The following is a 22,147-nucleotide window of genomic DNA, read 5'->3' on the forward strand; positions in this document are numbered from 1 at the left end:
CAGAAGAGAATATACTCAAAATGGGCAGGGATTGACTTGTATGGCTCAACCCCACTGTCTAAGAGGATGTGCTTTGCCCGCAGGTCTAGCTGCTTCCACGAGGTGCCACGACTGCAGGGCTTTCGTGGCGGCTGCTCCAGCATGAGAAGTGCCAGAAACCAAACTGCTCCATGCTGCATTGGGCACTTATTGGAAACGATGAAAAATAGCTTTCCTTCATTTTTGTTTATGACAGCTGGGTGTACCCTCTTGAGCAATTAGGTAAATGCTTGTAATTGGTTTCATCCTTCACAAGAAATTTATTTTGGAAGTGGGCATATTTTGAAAATACTCCCTGTGATGATCAAACCGAGTTAATTACTGTTTCTGCCTGCATCTCACCTGCAATATGTTTTATAATCCCACAGAAGGCAGGTTAGCAAGCTTGACAGCTAATGTTTCATACCTTTTTGCCTAAGGGAGCACTTCCATGCTTTGTTTTGCGTGTTTGTCCCAGTGTCAGGGAGTTCTTCCTAGAACTGTTCATATAAAAATCTTCTTCCTCCAAGAAGACGAGTTCATGGAAGCTATTTCTAGATCCTGAAATGCTCTCCCTGAGAGCTTGAAAGTGTGGGTTTTCTGCATTACACTACCAAAAGCGGAATGAGGAAACAATGTTCTTCAATGTAATAACTGCTGGATGTCATTCTCTGGAAATGAGAAATGAACTTGCTTCACTGTCTAATATGAAGATGAAAGAAGTGAAAAAATTAATTAGCAACAAACAAATGAAATGAAATATTTTATTTTTAATTTATTGTGAGTAATTTAAAGAGTTTTAGAAACAGTTCCTAAAAGGTTCTTGTCCATATACTTGTGTGTGGATTAAATGTTCCTGTTCTTCAAGGTCTCTCTGGTGGTTGATAATGTAGGCTGTTTGGAAAATGTACAAGATAAACTTGATTCAGTTTTATGACATGAATTTCCATATTGCATTCAAATAGCCTAGTAATTGTATCTTACTCATACCTATAAAGTGCAAAAACTGGTTCAAAAATATCATTAAGGTCGAGCTCTCCTATCAGGAAATTCCAAAATTTCAGCAGTTGACCTTAAAGAGATTTAGTTAGCCTCCTCTTCACCAGAAGTTTGTTTTCATGTCTTTTTGCCTTTTAATTGCTAGCTGTATGATAATCATGTCCTGTCACACTGGCGAAGGCAGATTAAATAACAGGAACATACTAAGGTTAAAAAAAAAAAAAAAAGGATGAGAAAGTACCATACAGCTGAATTAAGTTATCGAAACCTTGACTTTTGAAGCTTCCTGACTTTCACAAATATAGCTAAGCACTGACAAACAAGTTCAGAAACGTTAACTTTTAGTAATAATCCAAAGCAAAAGAGCCTTGACAGAGACACAGTTTATTGCATTTTAAAATCAGATATTATTAATCAGTACATATTTAACTTCTAGAAACCCTAACCTGAAACATTCTTTAACAGATCCTTATGAGGAGTTTCCCTGTTCCCTCTTCATAGACATCATGAAACAGAAAAATATAATATCTGTACATGTATGAAAATATCTATTTCAAATAGCAAGCTTACTTTCCACAGACTGATCCCAGGCACCCTCATATCATTGTGCAGTCCTGAACATTGTGCAAGGTGAAGTCCTGTGGAGGAGGTATTTTCATGAACCTGGTCTGGAAACTTCTAATTTTGCTTTGGAATACTTTTGATCAATTTCTGAATTCCTCTAAATGTTTGGAAACTCCAAAGCTGAATGCAGAAATGTGAGTTTACACATGTGAGGGAAGTGGGCTGTTTTCCATTTTTGACTAATGTAAGAATAGTTGAGGTAATTTTGATTTTCCAAAATACCCTGTACCCCCCAAAAACTGTTACAAGAAGTTTTCCAGTTAGTAGACTTCCCTAGTTCCAAGGAATTTTCAAGTAAGATGTTCTTGTTGGTATTATAAACTATTTTCCCGTTGATAGGTAAACCCAAGAAGGCACAATTTTGGCTTCTCATTATTATAAAATATATCCTATCTGTATAACAGTATATGCCAAACCTCCTATGAAATCAGATCTCATTGTGTTCAGGCATGAGTTAAACATAGGGAGGATATCCGGCTCTCAAGACGGTATAGCCTTGTAGGAACCCCCCCCCCCCAAAAAAAAATACACAAGTAGCATTTCATTAGAAAATGAAGCGTGTGGGTGTATAAGTTAATGGAGACCTATACAGATGAACTCCAGAAGATCCCATCTCTATTACAGTCACTAAGAGCTTTGTCTGCAGATGCACTGACACTCTGCAAGGTGGGGCTGGCACTGACTACTCTTTGATGTTTTCCTTCAACTCAGGTTGTGGTTTTATTAATTTTTTTTTGTTTCATTTGCATATTTTGTTTAGGAAGGAGAAACTCAGACTTTTCTTACCAACTCTTTTCCTCACTGGATGGTGCTGGTGTACATTTATCTGCTTATTCCTACACTAAGCAAAACAGGCACTGAAAGTTACAGTGAGAGTAAATTTGTGGTTCCCTATAGTGATGCTAAGCCATTCCCTATTAATAAATTGTATTTCAAAATTTAATTTCAAAAAGTTCTATGGTTAACACAAGAGCTTGCACTTGCCTGCCTACTCTTCCATCTACGTAACTTTTGCTACATGCTAGCTTTTATTCTATAACAGGAGAAAGGCATATGTTTCTTAAAAGGAAACCCCATGCTGCTACTTAACTCTGATCCAACTAACTTGTCAAGAAATGAATTTACTCATCTCCATATCAGAACCACACCAACCTGTGCTGAGCCACATAGATGAGAGGACTCAAAGAGTTGGAACATTTCACCAAGCTGCACACAGTGCTGAAATTGGTGTGGACACTGCTGTTCACAGGAGGCAACTAACTTCATTAAAGAGTGAATAAAAAAATTATTTAATCTTTCTCTATTTGCAGAAAACCTATCAGAATCTATCAAAAACAACAACAAAACAACCCCATTTTAAAGATACCAATGAAAACCTTATATACTATATATGGCTCACGTGTGTATAGTCTACTACCGCAGGTAGTAGCAGCAATACCATTATGTCATCATTTTTAATAAGAGTTTTATTGCCACTGCTTATTCTGCAGGCACACACCCACCATACAAAACAAGAAGCTATCAGGTGGAGTGTCGTTCCTAATTACTGTAAGCTATAAAGTGGACTTCTGCGCTGTCTTCCTCTTGTACTGCTTGGAGAGGGTCCCAGAACAAAGTTGGAAAGTTGCAGCTTACTTCGTCTTTTGAGAACACTGTGGAAAGGAAATACGGCAGTGTTAAGGATACACAAGGAAAGGGGGATTTTATTCTTGATTTTATTCCTCTCTGTTCTGTAGAAGTCCTTATACTGCCTTAGCTGCTGGAGGGTGTGAGTGCCTTTTTGTAGTTCAGCAATGTGAACTAACGTCTGTCCTATGTACATTTTTCTAACCTTTTCACTCTGGGAAAGTTCCATAATGCAGCATTTCGCACCAGTTCAAGAACACAGGGGCTATTAAAGAAGGTAGTATCAAAGAAGTATATCTTCCGCTAAGAACAATGTTTAGGGCAGAATTTAGCTTATGGTGAATTATACATGCCCTCAAAGCAATCTTTCACAGAAATGCTTTATCCCCTCATGTTAGTATCTTATAGTTAGGAGCTCTCTACTGTGTCCAGTTATCAAGTGAAAGTCTAGAGGGCCCCTCCAAACCAAGACAAACCTTTTTTCTTAGAGCAGTCCTTTTTTTCACAGTGGATGAATTAGAATTGTGTCCCTTCAGGAGCTGAATCATATGCAAAGCCATATTTGCATGTGTTTGTTCCTCTTTTCTCCTTCAAAAAAGGAGTATTCAATAAACATCACTCAGGGAAACTGGTTTCAGAGAATGACTAAAAATAATGAAAAGCTTTTCTCTAAGAGTGTTTTTCTGCCACATATTTAAAGAGAAAGCATGTTTTATAACCAAAATATACATGTTTCTCTCTAAGGTTAGGCTTACATGAAGAAAGTTAGGGAAACTATTACAATATGTGTGATTATCTTTAAACATCAAGAATTTTACATCCTGAAATGCTCCAAAAATAGAAGGAAAAGTGAAATACATGCAGAGGGTCTAACTTTATAGGTTTGACTTAAATGAGTAACTTCTTTAGGCTCATTCTTACTTGCGAAAGTTTTGCAAATAATTCACACCTCCTCCTGAATACACAATGTGATTTGATTTCCATTTCAGCTGAAAACAACAAATCTAGCTCCAAAGATAAAAAGTTTTGAAGGAATTACAAGACTGTTTCTATCATTTTTAGCTGTTAGAATATGAAAACGAAACAAAATCTATTTCCTCTTCTGTGTTTTAACCTCAAAAAAAAAAGAAGTATCAAACAGCAAGACTAACTCTTCTGCAAAGATGGCAAGTTTTGTAACTTGCTTAAAAAAGCAAACAAACTCTGAAGGGAAATTGTTGCAACAGTTGTAAAAATCATGTTGCATATATAATTAGTGGTGTTTTTGTCCATTATTTCGGGTTTATGTTTAGTTAGTTTCTCAATGTTTAACATCCCTATTTAATTTAGGATTCTGTGGTTAGGTCTACGTTAGTTCACCCTACAAGTATTTGTGTTTGACATGATGTGAATATGTGAAACGAAATATTAAAAGAGAATGATAAATGACAATTCAATCTTTTTAAGAATTTGCCACCTGCCACAGGCTTACACTTCTACCCAAGTGTATTAATATGCAAACAGATGAAAACTGTATATGGTAATTTAGCAAAGACAAAAGCAGACGAAGGGTGAATGCTTAACTGGAAAATGCAAATTTGAGATGCTGACAGTTTTTTGGTGTAGATGCCATTGAAAGAATTTGTTAAAAGGTACAGAATAGCAGGAGTGGTGTTTGTTGAAAGTTACGAACAATCCTGGACAGACTAATGAAAAAGGATATAAAAGAATAATGCTTTTTGCTACAGAATATATGTGTTTAAACTAATTATAACAAAAGGTAAATAAATGTAAAAATGCCTGGTACCATTAGTTAAACTGTAATGTTGGGAGTCCTAATGTAGATGAGACTTTCACAATCTTTATTAGGTGTGCCATCTAATTGATGGTGTGCTTTTTCAGTCAGAATTCTAAATTTGATGAGTGTTGAAGGTCCAACCAAGCCTGACTCTATCCAAATGTTGAATTTTGGTAATGTAAGAAATTCCTGTATATTTCAGTAGAATTCATTGCATTTACAGTGTTCTGTCCACAGAGCTCTTGAGGAACAGAGCCTTAGATATGCAATGAAGCACAATCAACATATTATGTTACTCTTAATTTTTTAAGTGGTCTGGATACCGGCGGCATCTTATGTGATTACATTTGGGAAAGATCAGAATGTTGTTATTTTGCAGTTTGTTTCCTTTCCATATTTGCCAGAAGTTTTCAGTGTCACTACAGCATGTCCTTGTGGGAGTTTTTCCACGTAGCAGCCTGGAAAGAGAGAAAGATGTTAAAATGAAAAGTAAGTTGTTAGGGGATGAGGTACCACAGAAACTGGCAATGAGATCAAGAACTAAATATACTAGAAGAAAATATGATTTAATTAAAATTTATTTCAAAATCACCAGGTATCCTTTAAACTGTATATTCAAGGAAACCAAGTAAGCAAAGCAATGCAAACTCTGAGTTAAATTCCAGTTCTGAATTGCCCTAGACCTCCTTTTCCATAAAATGATGTTATGCGATATGGGCAACTGTTCTCTTCTGCATAAAGAGCAAAAAGCCACACATACCACTGTAAAGACAGTGGTGATAAGCTTGTCCTTTAAGAACAATACTTTGACAGAATCAAATTCTATGTGCAGACAGGTAACATTTTGAAATCAGTGTAATTATCAGTTTGAGTCTGCTGGTAGTGCGAGTCTCTTCACATGTATCAGATCAAACTCCAATAGCTTTTAGCTTTATAGTTCTTCCCTGTCCCTCTGTCCTCCTCTCCATTGCCTCCTGGGTGGACTTCAGATTACTTACCTGTAGATCAAGTGCTCTGACTTTTTCCTTATTTCTTTAGGTCAGCAGTCAAGCTCCTTCTCTTTTGCTTGTCCTCAATGAACAATCAGGTTCAGAGCGTTTATATGAAGCATACTCATTTGGCAGGGGAAAGAGAAAACTCATCATATAAAAAGCTGAAGGAAAACGTACGTCTGCAGGCTTAGAATCCTGCAACAAATCCCACCAGCTAGGCCATGAGTAGCGCACACCGCCTTTATTGCTGAAGAAAAGGTGCCTTTTTCCTCGGGCCTAACGAGGACACACAGCACCACTGTGCAGGGCGACCGCAGCGCAGACGCGCTGCTTTCCTCCGCCACGGTAGAACAAGGCCGGGCCTGTCCCCGCCACTTGTGCCTGCGGGCTCCGCTGAAGGGCTCCTCACCACCTCCACCCCGCGGGCGCGGGCGGAAGGCGCGAGAGACAAGGGGCCGTTGTTCCCGGGGTCAGGCACGGAGGGACGGGGGCGGCCGGACGGTGGCCGCCCCGCTGCCGGCTCCTCACAGCGCCTGCGACGGCCCCGCCCGCCCTTCCGGGGGGAGGGGAGAGGCGCCGAGTAACGGCCATAACCGCCGGCCCGGCCCGGCCCCGCCCCGCGCGTCGCCTAGCAGCTGCGTGATGACGCAGAGGGCAGGGGCTTCTCGGCTCGCGTCAGCCCCAGCTCGCGGGCGGCTGCCTGGCTGCCCCTCCCCCTCCCTCCGCCCCGCGCGGGGAGGGCGGGGCGGAGCGGAGGCAGCGGGCAGAGCGCGGCTCGGCTCGGCGCGCCGCCGCCGCCGCGTCCCCCCCCCCCCCCCGCCGCCGCCGCCGCTGCTGCCGCCGCCGCCGCGCATGGCGACAGACCGGCCGTCGAGGGGGAGCAGCCCGCGCGCACCGGTCCGCCGAGCCGCCGCCGGGTGAGTGCGGGGGGACGGTGCCGCCGCGCCGCGCGGGAGCTGCCCCGCGCGGGTCGGCGGCAACGGCCGCGGCAACGGCCGCGGCGCGCGGGGTGGCAGTTGGGCTCCGCGGGCGGGACCGCGCGGCGCGGCGGCGCTAGGCAACGCGGCGGGGCCCCGCGGGCGGCGGCCCCCGGGGGGCTGCCGGGGCGCGGCGGCGGCGGCGACGGCGGCGGCGCGCGGCCGCTTCGCCGGGCCGCACCTGAGCGCGGAGGCGAGCGCGAGGCGCGGCCGGCCGGCCGGCGCGGAAGGCCTTTCCCCCGGGCCGGCGGTGTATTTCCTCGTGCGTAAGCAGTGCTGCCGGCCGGCGGGGCGCGTACCGGGCCGGGCGGCGAGGGATGCGGAAGCCTGCCCGCCCGCCCGCTGTCGGCTGTGGCACCGCGCGGAGGTGCTGCGCTTTGCGGCGCCTTCTCGGGAGCGTTTGCTTGTGGCGTTTAGAGAGCTCCCGCTCCAGAAGGAAGGCAGGCACACACACACGTGTACATATAAATACTTGCTCGTATTAATTTGCTTCTGAAGACAACTGTTCCCGTAGACGTGAGTGTGCGTTAGTTCGTTTCCTTTGTTTTCACAAGGGAGATCTTTCTGAGAGAAGAATTGTGAGTAAAACTTGTTCAGGTTTTTGCTACGGCTCAAGTGTAATTACAACCTGATTGACTCTGTCTTCAGATTTCCTCTGAGCGCCCCTCCAGTCCACCTGTGACAGGGGAGAAGATAACACCCTGCTTTGGATATTCATAAATCCTTTGATACCAAAGAGACGGGGGCTGTTCTTTTTGGTTGCAGGGCAAAGAGGGAAACATTCAAAAATAATTGGGAAAATTGTGATGGTTACTTGTACTTCCAAGTGTGATTTTTGAATGTGATCTTAATGCTTAGCAGTTAGTGTTCCTGACATCTCCCATCTATCATCTCTCTCTCCATTGTTTTTATTGTTTGTCAAATTTTATGTGCATGTGAGGTAGGAATATTACTAAATCTTGTATTTTATGAAAAGCTAGTATTGACAGGAAAATGTAGCGAAATTATGCACACTGTTGAAAAGGATAGGTTGAATCAGTTTTAGGGATTACATTTTTTTTTTCTTTTTCTCCTCCTGCCCAGTCTGCCTAGGTAATTCATAAGGGAGTAAAACTGTGGTAGTGTTCTTCAGGCATGACTGTTTATCTTCCCTGCTTAGGGTTAGTGACATAATAGTTTGAGGACTCAACAGGAAGATAGTAGTGATCACTGTCCTGCCTGATGAGGAGGAGTCCCAAATGACTTCAGAGATGTAAATAGACAATTACGTAGTAAATAGGTTAGTATTATTGTTTTAAATGATAATGATGGCAAGCAGTAGGGCCCTTCTTTTCAGAGGGGCTTTAAACTTGAGGTATTTACAGAGCTTTTTCATTTTGGTAAAGACTGTGACAGCAACATAGCGAAGTAGGGTTTGCTGCTGGGAGGCAAAATTTTAATGAGAAAAAAGTTTGCAGAATGCAGAAAATGGCTCAACATTCTTTTTGATCAAGTCAGATTGACTGGAACAGTAAAATGGAAAATGAAAGGAGATTACTACTGCTGCTTCTAATTTGTAGCTGTTAAGAGTGGTGAATGGACTCATAAAAAGCAATTTAAAATCTCTGTAGAATAACCATTCCCAAAATAAGTGAAGTTAATATTATGCATGATCACAGAGTATGATTAAAGTGAATGTCACTGCCATCTTGTACTAGCAGCAGCATCCTCTTGCTGAAATTGTAAGGATAGCAATTACTGAACGAGGTTACAATTTTTGCTCTTGGTCTCTTTATCTCAGCTGTGGGCCATTCTTACAGTATGACCTTATGTAAACAAAAAGCTAAGTGATTATGCTTGCAGTTACAGGAAATATTCTTGCATTTTGGCTGAATCAACCTCAAGAGGGAAATAAGCAGGATTCAGAAATGAAGTAATATTAAATACATGAATTAAATGGTGTTACGGATAAAATGAAACTGCTGTCAAAATGTTAGAAAACTTTCATTAAAAAGCAGGATGACATTTAAACATGAAACAAAATAAATTTGTTTTAATGAGATTTTGAAAAGGTAATTGATACAGAAGAAGCCAACCAAAGTATTATGGCTTTTTTATAAGAATAACTGGAGCTTTGAGTAAGAGGTTGGACTAGATGACCTCCTGAGGTCCCTTCCAACCTGAATTATCATATCGTAGTGGTACTATGCTATTATAAATTAGCATTTTTATTATATTTTCCCCTTCTTTTTACCCATGCCTGTATGCAAGTATTAACACTGTTATTAGGCAATACAGAGTAGTGTTTTTTCCATTTAACTTAATAGAGCTGTTATTTCAAAGCCTCTGACCCTGACTGTGCACTGATTTCGGAGAGTTCTGTATGAATTCATACATCCACCCACAGGGTTTTCAGCGTAAGCCTAGTAAGATGACTAATATGAGTACGACTAGCAAGATCTGAGTCAATGTTTCAGCTCAGCCTTACATTTCTCTAACTTGTTTTGGATGTGATTTCTATATCAGTGAGGAGCTTTATTGAATACCTGGATATGAAATTTTGCAGAATATTCCATAAGGTAGATGTGTCTGTATGGAAACTTGAACAACAAAACAAAAATATTTATATACTATGTTACTGTTCTTCTGCTGGAAGATGTATAGTCTGTTTTATTGGTACATGCAGTCTGTTTTATTTTGCTGGATGCTGTACTGCTCTACAGAGTGTCTTCTGTCACTTAGAAGGCTAGGAAGGTGGGAGTTCAGCGAGAGGTACATTAAGTCTGTCTTTAGTTCTTTAAGTCTGGTATCTTGTCTTTGTCAGTTGCAGCCTGACTGATACTGGAAGAAAAAAGAAGATAACTCACTCCAATTTTAATCTCGCTGGTTATGCAGTGCTGAACATAAAGGGAGATATCTGATTCACATGGACAAAGATATAACCGCTTGTATTGTCTAGGGTACTGAGTTAAAGCTGATTTGATGTTTAAAGTAATTTCTAGGTTTCTTTCAGTCCTGTTGACCTGTATGAGAGAGCCATTTTCTTTGGAGAAAAATATAAGTAGTTCCTGAGCAGACAAGTAGAATGACCTGTCTATAAATAAGTTTTGGTTATGCAGTGACTGTATTTCACATTCAAATAGGAATATTTAAACCTGACTTGCGCGAAAAAGTAGTGTGGTGCAGTAACTGTAGGTATTCTTTTAAATAAGTACAAATTTTGTCCTTTTATAACCCCAGTAGACCTTGCATCTATGTCTGTGTCACAGATTTCTGCAGTAATATTACACATTTCCTTTTCTTCTAAATATGTTGCTTTTTAATCATAGTTGATCATTTCCTTGTATTAAGAAGAGAGACATTAGCATTCAATTGATGCTTTGATTTTACACACCTCTGTCCCTTCTTTTGGCCTTTCTTCTTCTTTTTTTCTTTTTTTTTCCTTTTTCTAGTATCATTAGTATTTATGTTGTTGCTTTTCTATTAGTTAATTATATTTTTCTGGGTTTTCTGTGATATCTAGGTGAAAATGGAATGTTTTCAGTCCAATTCTTTATTCATTGAAATGCTTTTTTTCTTGCTCTGTGTGTGCATTGATGTATTAAGCAGAGATTCTGTTGAGATGCACAGCCTGCTGCATGGATTTTTTTTTTTAAACTTCCTATGTTCAGTTTAAAATTTAACACCACAGGGGAATAGTTGCAAACTATTCTTTCAGGCATTTATTTTTTGTGTATTTGTTGACATAACATTATCTGCCTTGTGTTTCTCACTCAGCTAGCTCTCAGTTTTGTTGGAATTTCTTGATCTGCTCTAGCCTTGAGTTAACTAATTAATTACCACTGCAGTTTTTTCTAGTTTGCTGTTCAATACTTCTCCAGAGAGTTAAAAAATATATCCAATGCCAGGCCTAGGAAATAGTCTTGGAGCATTTTATGGACTTAAACTGAAAATAGATTCTTTAGCCTGGGACTTTGAAAGTGCTTATATGCTTGCATAAATATGTACAGGATTATACTTCTTGCTTTGTATGTACTTCCCCTTGTAGTTACGTGTTCTGACATTTATTTCAGTTCCTGAACGGGGTGTTGTTCTTGATGTGAAACTCTTGTTGGCAGTTATTTTAGCTGATTCCCCTTTATCCATCATTTTTCTTTATCCATCGTTTCTTCATTTCATGTGCTCAAGGGGTTCCAGTTGATTTCAGGGGTTAAGAATGTTTTTTACAAGTAGTTCTCATTAAGCGTGTATTGTACTAGTGTTTTAAATAAATATGTAAATATATATTTATTCAAAGCAATATGATTAAAGTTATTTGCATGTGTAAGTTAAAAATAAAATAACACTCCTTTGACTTGATTGATGTTAATTATTGCTTATGTAGCCTTTTATAAGAATAATTAGGAAATCAGTTGAGATCAGTTTGTGAGACTTTTTTTTTTTTTGCACAGTGTAAGTCATCCTTCTCAAAAACAAAGTATGGGGACAAGAAACATTACTGAGATTTTTGTTTTTTAATATTTTAAGAGGGATAGTGCTAGAATTTTCTATTTTAGCATTGACATTTTGAATATGTAAATTAGAATGATATTTAAGAATATGTTTTATATGCTTTAAATGAGTATTTCTGGTTCTTGTTCTCAATCTTGGTCCACTACTGGGGTTACACAGGTTTCACTTGTAATTCTTCTTTAATGCATTGTGCTACTGCCTGGAGTTCCATCACTGCAAGAAATTTTTTCAACAGGAAAAGCATTTTGAGTTTTAAATGTCTAATCTTGCTACATATAAATATACAGTAAGTTTTGTACCTGTATTAAGCAATCATTAGAGGCCTCAGTTGTTAAGTGCATTAAGGGACCCTTGTTGACTTCAACATGAAATTGTGGGATTGCTTGCATGGATTCAGTTATAGAAATAGGGCCACAGGTAGTGTCTGAATTTTATTGAATATATCAGTAAAATTTAACTAAGAGACTAACAGAAAAGCATTTGAAGACACAGCCTATTGGAAAACAACCATTAAATCCCTGATGAGAGGGGTGTATGTGCGCGTGTTAAAAAGATGCTTTGGAAAGCTGTTGTGATAGTCAAATAGCATAGGAGGCTTTGAGTTTATAAAGACAAAAAAGCTCTTAAAAAGCACAGCTTTCAAATTGAGGGTTCATGTTGAAGGATGATTTTCAGAAAAAAAGAATAAAATTAAGTCTGTGTGTGGTATAGTTGGTGATTGCAGGTTTTAAAATAGGCACTATGAAATTACAGTAGCCAGTATAAGCCAGCAAAAATCTTCGCTTTTGCAACATTTCCCAGTTATGGAGAATTCTGACATTCTTTAATGTTTAGTGTTGGTTCTGCAAAATGCATCAATACACTATTATGTTTGTTCATAAACTAAATATAATGCAGTTGCAAGGGACAGCAATTCCCAGCTCTCCATGCTTCTGCATGAAGCAAATGAGCAAAAGGCTGTCAAAATGCAGAGGGGATGTGAGGCTGCTTGCATATTTGTTGCATCCCATCTTTATGAAGGAGTACTCCCATGTGCTGGGAATTCAGGAGTTGGAAACAAATAGCAACCGGTCTATATGTGTGTCCAGCAGAATTCAAAAAGTTCTCACTTCAGTGTTCTAGACAGCAAAGGTACAGAAGGCAAAATGTTCTTACCCTTAGGAATTGGAGGGAATAAAAGGAGTTGAATTAAGTGAAACCTGCAAAACCCTGTATTTATAGTAGAAAGAATCAAAATTGGACACAAAGCCAAACTATTTCCATTTTATAGGTTGTTGCATGAAAGCTGCCAAGAGGGTTGGTAAGCCTGAAAGTTTCTGTTTTTTCAACTTTATCCTCAAACTACTGAAGACATTTTTTTCTCAGTATGAAACATACCTCACATGGAGAGAAGCACTTCTTTTACAAACTGACTTTGGAAATTGTAACTGATATTTCTGATCTTGTTCCTGACACTATTTTGACATAATTTGCAGCACTGGCAGTACAGATTCTCTCTTCTGATTCTTATATTGTACTAGCACTGCTAATCATTCAATATATGGTATATTATAACCATATAACAATATGTACATAGCAAGGTCTTCAGTTTTTATCCTCTAGTAAAATTGGACCTTAAGCTTGTTGTTTTACAAAATCGTACTCTTCAAATTGTCAGAATAGTTGTGTGACATCTGGATGCCCACTTGTATGAATAAAGATCAGTGTTAATTATGCTCTTTATAAGCAACAGATGTATTCTTATTGTACTGACAAATTGAGTCCGCTATGCAAATTTTTCGGATTTCTGCAGTGAGTAAAGAAAACTGTTAGTGGCACTCTTTTATTCTTTGATATTTTGATATCTTGAGGTTTTGCTCTCTTTTGGGCAGTAGCAGGCTCTACTTGCTCAGCAGCTTGCAGCCAAGGGACAGGAGAATTTCTAATGCTTGGGAAAATAGGCAGTAATTAAACAGCAAAAGAGTTTTGGCCTTTCTGTCAGGAGGTTTTGACTTATTACAATGACAACAGAGGCACTGAGGCTTGTAATGTGCTGGGGGCACTGGTTAATATATACATCTGCCTTTTCACAATACTCATTACAGTATCCTCAAAGACAAGGATGGGTATGCAAGTCATTCTGATCATTTATTACTCCAAGGAAACTAACTGTATGGTCTCAGTCAGAAGTCATGTTATATGAGCAGATAGATTGAATTGATGTATGATCATGACTGTACATCCTACATGAAGCGTAAGGCTCAGCAGATAAAGATGTTTTTTACTGACACTTTAGTTGATTGAAGAGGGCATTTTAATTCTCAAATATATGATGTTTTACTAATTGAGCAGCCAAGCTTTGAGCAGTAGGAAGCAGGCTCTACCTGCTCTATAGCTGATGGCCAAGGGGCAGGAGAATTTCTAACGCTGGGGAAGACAGGTGGGAATCTAAACAGAGGAAGCATTTAGACCCTTCTGTCACGAGTTGTAGACCAGGAAGTCAGAGATGTGTGTCCCAGAGACCTAAGAGAAAGTTAGGGGTTGTATTTTTGTGATGTGTTTTATGTTCTGTCTTGTGTGCCACAGGCAATTTTAAGAAGTTTCTTTCCTCAGCCTGTTATCAACACTAGAATTCGCTGCTCCCCCAATTTTGTAAACACCACAGTTCTTCAGAAGGTGGTGATATAAACTGTAGCACTGAAGTGACCTAAGGGAAGGGGAGTGGACAGGATAACTTCTTAAGCTGACCTCCCTGCCCAAATAAAAACATTGTGTAACCACATCCTGGATAACCCCAAAGATGGAGTGAGTGATAAAGGAAAGTTTGGGTTCCCAGTGGCGTCTGAGGACGTGGGATTGCATAAGAACCAAATCCTCAGCTGTGGGCAGTAAAACATGTGTCAGTGCAACAGCTGGGTTCCAAGAGGTTGAGACTTTGGAATTAATCTAACAACTATGTAAATAGGTGCATGGTTATCTCTTAATTGCTCTATACCTGTGCCTTCATAAACCTTTGTAACTATGTTGTCTATTTGAGAATAAATACTTTTGGTTGCTTTTATCTTAACCTGACTTCAGTTAAAGGTGATTTCAAGGTAACTGGCTAATATTAGGACGTTCAATTCTCATGAGCCTGTTGATCCCTAAAGCTGGAGCCAGGCACATTTATTGTGGTGTTTGGGGCTTTGAAAAGACAAAAGTTCCACTGAGTTCCAATGGGTAATTTGGGAGCATGCTTGCAGGATGCTTGGGGAGAAGCATATTAGGTTTAAGCTTGTGACAATGAGAATCTGAACCTCTTACTAGAACTTGTAAGAACTTGTAAGTACTTGAACTCACCTTGCCTGTGCAAGGTGGATGTAAAAGATGAGCTAGACTCTTCACTTCTCATCACTATGCATTTGCTAATATAAAAGCAGTGTGATGAAATGGAGATTCAGACCAAAAAGGAGATGAAGAAAAACGTGAAGTTTAGTTGGTTGAGGTTAATGAGATTATACCAGTATAAGTGAGAGCCAGATCAATTTGAAGTTATTTCCATAATATACTTGCAAGTTTGATTGTAGCACACATGGTATACCTGAACTAGCTCAAGTGTCAGCAGCCACATACGTTGGAAGCTTAACAGTGTGGATTGCTTAGGACACTGCAAATTTCATGTTGCTTCTGCTATCCAAGCTGGTTCAGGTATATTAAGAGTGTTTACAGTGATATCTTTTGACTGCAGCAGACTTGAACCATTAACCATACCAGTTTTCTTGGGCTTTGGTACTTCTCCAAGTCTGTTTTCCAAGCAAGTGGCAGAGCTCTTGGTCTGATAGCTTATCAATATTTTTGTCTGTGGACTTACAAAACTGAGTGTCAAACTAACTTTAAAATGTGAAAGATATAATGTATGTAATGTAAAAGATTGTAATGTAAATTTTTGGTGGTTCCCTGAGTTTTGGCACAGTAAAAGTTTTTGGTGTTCTTAGACCTTTAGTCTTTAGTAATACTAAAGTTTCTGAATAACTTGATAATACATGATATCTAGTTTATAATTTAAGATTTTATGCTATGATTAAAAGATAGTGTGAGGTGGTGAAATAGTAGTTGTTATGGCTAGACTTTTTAAAAGAATGTTTAAAACTTTCTGTTATCTGATATTACAGCAACAGTTAACACAGGTGAACATATGTTAGAAGCTGGCCAGGGCAAAAAGGTTGCAAGCTGCTTATTTTCAAATATTTATTCTACTTTGTTTCAAAGGACAGTCTCCAAATAACAGCATCTCAGCATTGTTTGTGTAGTTGTTTGCTGTGGCAGTAGTCTTGTGGACTGCCTTACAGTTTCTGCGAAATGTCTTTGCGCTGCTCTATGTTTAGATTACTCGAAACTGGTTGTGGAAATATGGAAAAGCTTTACTTTTAAGCTGCATGTAGCATACAGTTGTTGCTTTGTGTTAATGTGTCAAATTATTTTTCTTCCTCTACCACATCTGAAGTCTTTCTTGGCTAAGAGATCATGCATTGCTTTTATTTGTCACAAGGTAATTAAAGTGTTTCAGAGCAAGATTGCCTAAGGGGAAGTGACCTTCAGTGTCCTTTGTCGTAATATTAAAACAACAGGTTGAATTTGTGTGGAGCCAGGGAAAGTCTGCAGATCGACACTAACTGGATCTGCAGAAAGAAATCAAAAGTGTAACATCCTTATCTTGGGTGTACAGATGGTTAATATAGATAAAAATGTTTCTTTAAATTACCATTTATTTTAAACTAAACCATTCAGAGATTATTGTGACAATTCTACTAAAGCCTAAATTTAGTCAAATAATAAAACTTTTGTTTAAATACAGACACTGTATGCATAGAATCATAGCATAATTCAGGAGGTTTCTGGTCCAACCTCCTGTCCAAAGCAGAATCAACTATGAGGTCAGAGCAGGTTGCTCAGGACTTTATCCAGTCAGGTGGCGAAAACCTCCAAGGGTGGAGATGACACTTCTCTGGGCTTTGACTCCACTGCTGGGCTGTCCTCAGGGTGAAAAACTTTCTCTTCATATCCCATCTGAACCCTTCTTGTTTCAGCTTAGTCCTGCTTTCTCTTATCCGTGAAGAGCCTGGCTCTGTCTTTTCAATAAACTCCTTGAAGGTGCAGGGGTGCAGCTATTAGGTCCTTCCAAAGTCATCTTTTCTTGAGGCTGAACAAGCCCAACCTCCTCAGCCTCTCCTCTCTGTGGTGTGGGCTCTGGGCCCTGACCATCTTGGTGGCCTCTGCTGAACTCACCCTAATTTGTCAATGTCTTTTTTTTTGTACTGGGGTTAGTGAGGGGTGGAACTCGACACGGAATTCTAGATTCAAATAAGACATGAACGTTGCCAAAGTTTTAAAGAAAGACAGGACAGTAGGAAGTCAGTGGCTCTTCGGCAACCAAACAGGAACATTTTCCTCTGCCAGTTTATGTATAAAAATAACTGTAAGAAGATGAGATATATTGGTTTAAAACCCTTGAAGGACATTGTGGCCAGAAGCAATCTGTTCAGTTCATGTAATTATAGTGCTTCCCTTCTTTAGTGAACTGGTTAGTTGGAAATGTAAAATTTTTTTTTATAAATATGCTTTGTTATGTAGCATCTCCTTAGAATTATGGTATTCAATAATGTCAATTTTAAAATGTTTTGTCTGTTTGTTTTAGTTGCATTTCTAATTTCCAAATGCAGCTTGCCAGAAATAAGTTAAAAATTACAGTCTTGGGGAAAAAAAATAGCTAGCATATTTATTAGCATAATATAACTAACTAAAACACAAAATCTAGCTACATATTAAGCTATGTAGCTTCTTACATAAAAGTGCAGTGTAATGTGTGTCTTGGTTAATGAATAAATAAATATATATAATATGTATCAAACAGTACAAAAGTATTATTTGACTGGTTCAAACATTAAAACTTATTGATTTTCAGTCAAAGGGAATGTGAGTAACTGAAGAACAGCAGCTGGAAAATACAAATCCGAACCAGGAATGCTTTATATGAAATGTTCTCCAATTTCAATCATAATTTAAGCATACTTGTATTAATTTCATTAAATCAATCTGTCTTGCCCTGAGATTGTTGCATATGTATATATGTATTTACACATAATTTATATGTATACATTTGTATATTTGAATTATTTTTATCACCTTTGGTCCTGTAAGATTCGTTGACTTTTAGCCCAAAGAACTCTAGAATAGTAAGACCTTTTGTTTTTGACAAGTCATTAAACTTCAACCAGTTGAGACAAATACATTATGTTTGGTTGGAATGTCTTACTAATTACAAGGTGTGCCAGTGGGACATGGTTCTCTTTCCAGACTGAATTCTTTATTATGAATTTACAAAACAAAATGGTTTAAATCTTTGCATTTCTAAACAGAAAAAATCTTTGAATTTCTTCTTGTAATCTCTTTGCTTACTAATATACTGGAAATGAATTCATTGTAGAATGTAAGCTTCTCTTGAGGAGTATAGACACATGATAAATCAGTATTCCCTTTTTTGTATTTTTTCTGATGATTTTACTATCTTCATTTAATAAGAGCTTGTACTCCTAGTGATAAAATATTATACCAATCTTCTTTTATTTCTTACTGAAACTACTGAGACTTGCTACTATTCTTGAAAAAAGCTATTTTATATATATATATGTATAATGTTAAAAAAATTGCCGTTGATCTACTCTCCTTTCATTTTATATTGTTTTTTAAATTTCAAATTGCTGCCTTGCCTTATTACCAAATTAAGATGAGCTAAAATTTTAGTCCTTAGTCTTGACTATGTGATATTGTTAAACATGGGGAAAGCAGCACTTTAAGAAATCCAAAATTAAATACCCTCATTTTGATTCTTTTCCTCTGCTTTAGAAGTATATCCATTGGATACAGTAAGCATGCATGTATTATCTCTATAGTGTTATTAGTTAAAACTATCTTTGCTCATTTCCAGTTCAAAAGCAAATATAAATTCTCATCTATGACAAATTGCTTATTTGTTGTAATCCAATACAACAAAGTTTAAAATAGTTATCTGTTGTTTGGTACAATGTCTTCTCCATCCTGACTTCATTTCCAGTTACTCACTGAGTCTTTAGAGAAAGTAACAAAGTAAACAAAACAGATGGGCATCCTTTTGCTGTCAAGAAAATAAGACAGGAAATCATCCTCCCTGATAACACATTAAGAAGCAGGAAAAGAGAGACCAAAGGAACAAGAACAAAATAAAAGCACATGGCTCCCTGGCCAGAAAATACAAGATGTAGCAGCAGAGTTAAATAGACTTATTTAGTAAGCCTACATTGCAGACTGTAGAAAAACAGAAGTTTCTAAAAACTGTACATGCAGACTTACTGCTAGGAATTATATTGCACTATACACAAGATAACTATTTTGAACCTACAAATAAATGAGTCCCAGCTAAAAACATTGTGGGGAAAACATAATATATTGCTTCAGCATAGTTATATTCCATATGCTGTAAAAAGGAATTTTCTTTCTTTCCCTCAAGACCAAAAACATTGCCGCTTTTCTTCCTTGCACTAGTGAATAATAGGTGAGTTTACAGCCAGCAGCAGGAAGTCAGCAGGACTCTGGAAATGGAATGAAATGATTTAAAGTAAGGAGAGAGCAAGTTTGTAAACAACTTTCTCCCTTCATCCTGCCAGCGGCCTCTCTGTTTTTTGCCTTCTCACCATCTCTTTACTGTTCTTCTTCAGATCCCTGGGTTTTTTTGGTTGTGTTCAGTCACTTCTCTCCTTTTGTGGCTTTGTTTCCTTCTTATGATCTCTCTTTTTTTTTTTTCCTATTAATAAAAGAGCCATTAGCTGCAGAGTTGTTGCCAGAACCAAGGAATTTTTAAGATACCTTTAATGATCTTGACAGCAGTCAAGGTCTGACCTACTTGGAACCAAATTTCAGGGCCCAGATCCAGCCAAGCATTTGATCTTTCAGTTTACATTGGTAAAATACCTTTTATGTTTCTGGATCCATGTCCTCCTCCAGATTGCTAGCATCTACTAATTGAAACAGAAGACTCTCTTCTGGGTTAAACTTTCCAGTCAAGTTGTGAGTACGTCTGGATGGGAAAATTGGAAGAAAATAAAATAACCAGAAGGCGCATTACATAAAAGAAATATTTTTGCTCAGTAACTTTCTGAATTTGCCAGTTAGAGTTGTATTTGCCAGCTGGGCTAAAATATATTTAAAATGCCGAGGAGGCTGGAAAATTGATTTTCTGTTGAAGGAGAACTGTTGCTGATTTTGAGGAGGAAACTAGTTTTGATTTGTTAGTGAAACAAATTGCTTGTGAAAAATAGATTGTGGGTAGAGCCAATTCTGTTAGCCTCAATTGGGAAGGCTATGATACTGTGATCACAATTTATTTTGAAGTGTGGGGAATGAGAAAAATTGATTTTTGTCTGGGGAAAAAAAAGTAGACTGACAGGTGGTTTGACAGCAGACTGGAGGAGAATTGATGTTTACTTTAAAATGAAGGTGGAAGAAAAAGGCAAAATGTATAAGGAATGAGGAGAAAGAACAGATGACAGATGGGAAGAAGGTGCAAGCAAGCATGGGTGGACGAGTGGTTCTGTATTGAAAGTGCAGATAGTGCAAGTCCTTATATTTTGTTGTTGTTGTTTTTTGTTTTAAACCTTAGCTGTTCATGTACATGTTTAAATAGCAGTTAACAGTTCTTGGAATGCACTATGTAATTTCAAATCTCAATGAGGCTGAGATGTTGACAGTGGAGGAGCACTGTGTTGTGATAACAGTTCAAAGGCTTTCTTTTGTAACCTCCATATAGACAGATGATATCCTGATAGACTTTTTGGGCTGTTGTGCTTTCTGTCTTTGAGTGTGTAGCTCACTTGCTTCACCTTGGTTGAGGGCTAGACACTCTGGCTGTATGTGAGCATTAAAGAATCTTTAGATTCTTTCCAAAAAGAACTAGAATTGATTCTTCCAGCAGGTGCTGTCTCTAACACATGCACACACACCCCTCTTGCTTATTTTTCACCAGTAGCTTATTATTTTAACTGTGAAATGAACAGAAACATTAATAGCAGGCTACAGACCTTTCTTTAGCCCATGCGATGGGATTAAATAGCAATTTGTTTAACAAATCTTGCTCTTTGTTTTATCACACTTCTGTTTTACTGTCACAGATGTTGTACAGATTAGTTTGGCAATCATGTTTTGTGATCTCTCCTTTGCTGTTTGTTCCTACAGGCTTTTATTTCCTTTTCTTTTATCTGTGTAATGAGTGAGGTCCTTTTGAGGGTGTCACTAAAGTATCAGATCACAGTACTAATGATGCATAATGAATTGCTGTATATTATTAGAACTTTCTAAGTTGCAGAAACAATTTTATACTCATACATAATTGCACATGCAATGTTTACAATAAAATATTGTATAGTTTCAATGTTTTTATGAGATAGAGAGTCTTTAGAGTATTATTGCTTATGTGTTTATCATTTGTAAAGCTATAATATGCTTTTTTTATGGAGCATGTGATTAATTGTCATCAGTGTTAAAGTCGCATGCTTTCAAAATTTTAATAGAGTATTAAAAATGTATTATTAGCTGATGTTGCTGCTTCTGTTTCAAAATATTTGAAAAGTGTCCACATTATTTAGCAAGCTGATCATCAAAATGCTGTTACTGGACAAGCTCACACAAAGTCAGGCTTTAGCAAATCTCATTATATGATTACAGACATATTTAAAGTGTTAAATGGTGTGTACAAATAAGGAAAGAAATGGCAGGTCAGCTGTGGATTACACAGACTGCGTGTGTGGGTGTCAGTTTGTTAGTCTGTCTGTCTTTTCATTTTTGCCTTAGTATCTTGGAAGTCATGGTCAAGTAAAGAACTCCAGTTGTCATGTTTTCTGTCAGGACTACTGTGATAATTAGACTGTTTCCTTGGAACAAATACGTGATATAGAGACTCAGTAACATCATTTGAGATCTGCAATTGTGTTGCTTTTACAGAGAAGGTAGAAGATGAAGAAATTTGCATATGTGAGTTTAGCTTACTCATAATGCTGGAACTAATAGAAGTATAACACTATGGTCTAAACTTAATCATGACTTGATAGAAATAAAATAATTTGCAGTGCACTTATGAGAAAAATTTGGCAGTGCTACCTTTAATGCTAGTCTAAAAATGATTCTTCCAGAACCTTTTTTATATACGTTTCTAGGGTTTATGAAAATTTCTAAGCTAATTTGTTTCCCCAGTAGAAGGCAGTCTCTGATTGCAGCCTTGATGGTCATGTATAAATAGCCTGATCAATAATTTATACTTTCAAATAATTGTTTCTAACAACTGACTTGACAACTGTTTTACAAGAAAACACTGCATGTTATCAGCTCCAAAAGCACTTGTAGCGAACAAAATGCTCTTGCATGATAAGCAAACGAAATACTAGGGAGAGTTGGCTTTTTGTAGTTTTTTTTTTCTATAGAAGGTATAGAAGGGGGAAAAAAAAACATCTTGAAGAGAAGAATTAGTTCCTTTGAAGAATCCTGCTGTTGGGAAAGGAGTGGAAAGGGGAAATGGGAAATGGAAAATACCCCAGATAAGCAAAGGAAAATGAATTTAAGGTAGGAAGGGTTCACAAAATACAGGCTAGATCAGGGATATA

General features: G+C 38.3%; 1 protein-coding gene and 1 long non-coding RNA gene across 4 annotated transcripts in view; one reads left to right on the plus strand and one right to left on the minus strand.

Annotated features, from left to right (window-relative positions):
* Positions 1-1,382: 1,382 nt before the first annotated feature.
* Positions 1,383-6,580, minus strand: LOC106496775 (uncharacterized). 3 transcript variants are annotated; one of them, XR_010886964.1, is made up of 5 exons: positions 6,043-6,580; positions 5,054-5,502; positions 3,744-3,855; positions 3,144-3,293; positions 1,383-2,901 (listed from the first exon to the last, which is right to left on the minus strand). It is a non-coding gene; the product is annotated as an uncharacterized lncRNA (long non-coding RNA). The 3 variants fall into 3 exon arrangements; XR_010886963.1 differs by having other exon boundaries at positions 1,383-3,293; XR_001294679.2 differs by lacking the exon at positions 3,744-3,855 and having other exon boundaries at positions 1,383-3,293.
* Positions 6,581-6,876: 296 nt separating this feature from the next.
* Positions 6,877-22,147, plus strand: part of JAK2 (Janus kinase 2) — a 97,466-nt gene continuing 82,195 nt past the window's right edge. Inside the window, exon 1 of the mRNA XM_067315434.1 lies at positions 6,877-6,953. The gene's annotated coding sequence lies outside the window, so the exon portion shown is untranslated. The remainder of the gene's footprint in view (positions 6,954-22,147) is intronic.

This window comes from Apteryx mantelli, chromosome Z (assembly GCF_036417845.1).
Source record: "Apteryx mantelli isolate bAptMan1 chromosome Z, bAptMan1.hap1, whole genome shotgun sequence".
Lineage (NCBI taxonomy): Eukaryota > Metazoa > Chordata > Aves > Apterygiformes > Apterygidae > Apteryx > Apteryx mantelli.